Genomic DNA, 6,024 nt, shown 5'->3' on the forward strand with positions numbered 1-6,024 from the left:
CAAACCTTTTTATTTAAAATAGGGAAATCAGATGTGTTATAAGAGGAATATGTGTTTTGGCACATCTCTCTCACACATACACACATACACACACACATATTTTCTGGAAAGACAACAAAGTATCTGCCATTTGGGGGCTTTGACATAAATGAAGTATTTTTACATCTAAGGTGATAAACTGTAGCGCTCCATAAAAAACGTGTGTGTTATTTTATTAGGCATTTTAATTTTACTGGTGAAAAATAAGATCAAGTGATACTCTCAAGCAGACACAAAAATAATTAGTATAGTGGTTATTTAAAATTTTGGTTACAATATTTATTCACATCCATTATAGCATGGTGCCTTACTCAATCAAGAGTTTTTCAAATCACTACCACTATAAAACTACTAATTAGCGTAGTAAGTCTAGATAGCTGAAAGTCTATCATATTGATAATGAAACATTGGTAGATGTAGCAATGAGAAATGTGTGCATTTAACCATCACTGTCTATCAAATCATATAAAGGGTTAGGATCTAACCCCAGAAGATTGGAATTTTGCTCACAGACATTATTTATGAAAATGCATGAGGGAGTGTGACCTTCTTATTAAAGCAGATTATTCAGATGCTGCAATACTTCTTTTAGGATAACTTGTTTCAGCAGGAAGTCTTATTAACTTTTGATTTTAAACATAGATACTTTGATTGAAATAACTGTGGAATGAGTTGCTTTCCAAATGCTTTTATATAATTTTAATTTGCCTTTATATTGCTATTAATGGATCATCTCTACCTATGGTTTTCTATGAAAAGTAAAAAGAATGTATTGTACAATTTCAAAATTTTAAATCCAGAAAAATACAATTAAATAACTGTGTCAAATGGAATCGAAAAAAATAATAGATAATTTATCTAACATCTAGACTATACTTTAAAAATTTTAACTTGAAAAATATAAAATGGATCCTCGTCCTAACTAGCAGAGGAGCCCTCATTTTACAGTGCGATGTGGTAGGCATCACTGAGAAACTAACCACTAGGTCACCAGTTGGAACCCACCAGTGGGTCCTGGGGAGAAAAATGAGACACTTGGAAAGTCTCAAAAATTCAAAAGTGCAGTTCCACTCTGCGATCAGAATGGACTCGATGACAGTGACTTTGTTTGACTATTCCTCATTAGCATAACAAAGGTCATTAGCTTTCCAAATCTATAATATCTTTGTCCTTTTAGTCTGTTACTTAGTTCCTAAAACAATAAGACAATGTCAGATAGCTCTGTTGTTCATTTTAATTTAAAAATTAACAAATGGTTTTATTAAGTCATAATTAATGTATCATGCAATTCAATAGTTTACTCCGATCAAGAAGTGTTGTGCAATCACCACCACAGTCGACTCTGGAACCTTTTCTTCCTACTTGCACCCACTGGTGTTGACTCCCCATTTCCTCCCGCTCCCCTTCCGTGACCCCAGGTAGTCATCAGTCCAGCTACTGCCTTTATAAATCCACCCATCTCAGTGGTCCATACAGAGAAACAGCCAAACAATACCAAATAAATAAATAAACATATCGAAAGAGCACTACAGTGCCTCGTGATCTTCTTTTAGATCATTTTATCGGGGGCTCAGGTAGCTCTTATAACATTCTATACATCAATTGTATCAAGTATGTTTGTACTTATGTTGCCATCATTATTTTCTAAACATTTACTTTCTATTTGAGCCCTTGGTATCAGTGCCTCTTTTTTCCCTCCTTTCCTGCTCCCACCCTTGTGACCCCTTGATAAATTATAAATTGTTATTATTTTCATATTTTACACTGGCCTCTTCCTCCCTCCCCTCATGGTTTCTTCAAGCCCACAGTGAAAATCAGGATTGGGATCACAATAGTGAGGGTTGAGGAAGCCTCAAGGAACCAGAGGAATATTGTGTGTTTCATCTTTTCAACACACCCCTGTGGTACTAAAAGGAGGTCTGGTGGCGTAGTGATTACACGTTCGATTGCAACCCCAAAGGTCAGCAGTTTGATTCCAGGAGGAAGATAGAGCTTTCTACTCCCATAAAGAGTTACAGGCTCAGAAGCTCACAGGGGCCGTTCTACCCCACCCTAACAGGTCACTCTTAGTGGGCTTCGACTCTATCTCAGTGAGTGAGGTGATTCCAAAGGGAGCTTTGATGGCACAGTGATTCCATAGTGGGCTACCAGCTGCCAGCTCAGCCCTTGAAGCTACCAGCTGCTCCACAGGAGAAAGATGAGGCGGTCTGCTCCTCTAAAGGGTGAGCCTCAGAAACACAAGCGCAGTTCTACCCTGCCCTAGCGGGTCACAAGGAGTCCAACCCACTACATGGAAGTGAATATGGTACCAAGTACTTTATTAGCTAAGGAAGAGGCTAAAAGCTCTTACAAAGACATTTGGAAATAGAAGATCTTGAATTTAAGAAGAATGTGTTCCACAAGAACTCTAATCAATCCATTGGGTATATTGAGTTTAACGTGTAACTTTCACCTTTAGATTCACAATCTGCTATAGCTGCTATAGTAGTCGACAACAAGAACTATTGTAAATGCAGTTTTATCTTTAAGAGAATATTCTAGTGGTCGTAAATATGAAGTCTACATTATCTAACAGGTCTAAAATGACTACAAAAAATATAGGACACAAAGTCTCTAGCTAAAGGATCATATGTCCTGATCACCTACTCACCTACTTAAATATAAGATTCCCATTACTGTAAAGGAAGGCAAGAGGAATGGGTATTGAGAATAATTGTCTTTGGGGAGAAAAGAAAATGAAGATCCTCTTCGGACCTTAAATTTTTGGGGAGACATGCTAATGCCTGGATGAAATCTTAAGACCATATCAGCAATTTCAATTCATGGAACAATTTCTAATGTGCAAAGATTCTCTCTTTTTAGTATAGAAGGCCTTTATATTTCCTATTTATATTATAAAAATGCTATTTTTTCCTCTTCACCAAAACATATGCTTTGTAGCTTTACCATTTGGGTTTTATCAGGCTTTGGCACAAAATCTTTGTGAATGTTACAATACCTTAGTTCCCCCCCCCACACACACACAGTCAATCATTTAAAAATGCATAGATTCTATGGTTTCCAAAGGTACAGTTTTAAATGCAGTTTGATTACTAGAGGAGACATAGGGAAATTATCATAGAAGTGAATGATTCTTGCAGTGAGTCCTGGTGGCTGAGTGCTTGAGTTGGGCTGCTTCCTGAACTGTCAGCAATTCCAAACCACTCAGCAGGGGAAGACAGGCTCCCTGTATCCATACAGAGCTCCAGTCTAAGAAACCCACAGGGGCAATTCACACTCTAGGGTCACTTTGAGCCATCGACTTGATGGCAGTGAGTTTCAATATTCATTAGTCCTTGTTTCTAAACTAAACCTAACATTTTTAGATGCCTAGGGCTTTCATCACAAAGCACTATAAAGTGGCCGGCTTTGAAGGATAGATATGTATTGTCTCATATTCTGAAAGTTGAATTCAGGGCATCACCAGGGTCATGTTCTCTCTCTCTGATATAAGAGGTGATCTTTCCTTGTGCTTTGCAGTTTCTGGTACTCCTAAGTAATTCATGACATTCCTTGGCTGTTAGAGGTATATCCACATGACCTATGTCTTCCTATATGTGACTGCCTCTATGTCTATTTTCCCCTCTGGCTGTGTCACATAAGTCCTGGTATATTAACTGCAGGTTCAGTGGTTCTTTCTCAGCAGAAAAAGATGAGCCTTTATGCTCCTGTAAAGATTTACAGCATCAGAAACCCTATGTAGGGTCTCTATGAAACAGAATCAATTCTATGGCCATGAAGAAGACATTGCTCATCCCTTACACTCCAGGAGGACTTTGTTAATGTAACTGACATTATCTGCAATGAAAAACTTTATTTCCTCAAACAAGGTCACTGTGTTGTGCATCTCATTTTTTGAGTAATACAATTAAATCCAGAACACTCTCAATTATACACTTATATTCATTTCAAATTATTTTCGGATTCACATTCAGTTCTATATTTTACTCTAAAGCTCTTGTGCCTGTGGGTAACTTTGGGCAGTGACGAGTCAGATATCCTGTGAATTTGTTTATCCGTAATACATATTTATTAACCTGGCTGTTCATTTTCGGTATCATTCAGAACCATCATTTTCTAGATTAATTCTTAAACCCCGGGGTTACATAAACGTACCAAAAGAGCCAATGAAGAAGAAGCACAAGGTTTGGATTTCCCTGGACTTCAAATTCTCTAAATCGAGATTGGATAATAAAAGTGCTCACTTCTTGTGGTTATATATATTGCTGTTCTGCTTAAAGTCTCCATGTAAAAAAAGAATTTTCTACTGCTTGAAATAAAACACTTAAACATCAGAAGTTTATGAAACCCTGAGCCATAATTTCCAACTTCCCACAATTATCCCTGTCTCTTGGGAGGGTGGGAAATCATTTGAAGGTGAAAAAGCCCAATGATGCACCCCGTCCTCAGTGCTCAAATCACTTCCCACTAATTCCCTTCAGCCAAAAATACAAAAATAATCTTTCCTCTTAATCATTTAAAGTTAAATCTAAGAAAACAAATGAGTAATATTGCATATCCTTCTTCCGGAGAGCTGTATATCTGGTGGACATAAGCCTTTGTTATTTGTCATATAAGCGGCTAGTGTAAGGGGAGCTAGAATACTATATGTGTCAGCATGATGAACACTGACTAATATTTCAATGACATTGAAGAAAATTAAGCAAATCAAAACAAGCCAAAATACAACCTTGAGTATATCCTACATGAATTTATTTTTTTTCTACATGGATTTAAAGACCATATCAAGAAAATCATTGGTGGGATTCAAATAATATAACAATTGGTCAGATGCCCTAATGAATGTTTTAAACATTAAACATATATGTATACAGGAAAGTAGCTGTCTGTCAACATGATCTCATAACACTCCTGTTGGGAAGATGAACGTTGAAAACAGTAAGAAATATGAATTTGTGATGTCCGCACCTTAGAGAGACCCGTGATTAGAAGCCCCATTTTAACAACCAATTTGCTGAACTCAACCAAACATTAGGGATCTGGTCTGCCCAAAGGGTGCAAACCGCCTGAATCCCACCACTGAACTCTATTGACCACTGATGACAGAAGGGCTGATGAAGTATGGGGTGACTCAAGAGCGTCATACATGCAGAAAGAGAGAGTTCTTTAAAGTGAGAGGAAAGAGAAAATTTCAAAGTGGTTCGCTGAACTTCTGATAAAGAGAGCTGTGCAGCAGACATATTTTATAACCACTCTTCAACAAAGACATGAAAATAATAAACCCCCCAGAGTAGAATATCTGGAGTCCTGACGCGTTGAAGAAGAATCGCAAGAAGCTGGGTGAACTGAATACCAAAAGTGTGCAAGGTTTTCATAGATGGAGTTGGGAACACGTCGGTGTCAGTTTTCCAGGGTGCCCTCATTTATCTGCTGCCCACAGGAGCTGCAGGGCCCTGATCCCAGGGGGTGCACACGGAGCTGGTACAGGTATCAGTGCCCTGGGCCCAAGCAGCTGGCTTAGAACTTCACTTTGAAGTGGTGGGACGGCAGGGTGCACAAACTTGAGGGTTCCCCAAAGTTGAGGACTCCCCAGCTCTGGACTACACATCCAGCCTAGAGCCACTTTTAAATTGACACAGAGACTGGGGTGCACACATCCACAGGCTTCCCGGGGCCAGGCCCAAACACATCCTAAAAGAGCCATATTCCAAAGTGGTGCACGGGTCTCAGAAGCGCTGAGCGCCATGCAGGCCATTTACAGCCAATTTTTAAACTGGTGGAGCAGTCAGGGGCACACCTACGGGTCTCTGGGCCTGAACCTGCCACCTTAGAGCTTTGTTTTGTTTTCCTCATTCGGAAGCTGAAGAATAGCAGCACAAGCCAGTCCCGGCACTGTTTTAAAATCATCAGAACTAAAATAAATAAATAGATAGATGATAGATAGATAGATAGATAGATAGATAGATAGATAGATAGATAGATAGA

Source organism: Echinops telfairi, unplaced genomic scaffold, assembly GCF_000313985.2.
Source record: "Echinops telfairi isolate 266 unplaced genomic scaffold, ASM31398v2 ScPeMD7_2;HRSCAF=8, whole genome shotgun sequence".
NCBI classification, from domain to species: Eukaryota; Metazoa; Chordata; class Mammalia; order Afrosoricida; family Tenrecidae; genus Echinops; species Echinops telfairi.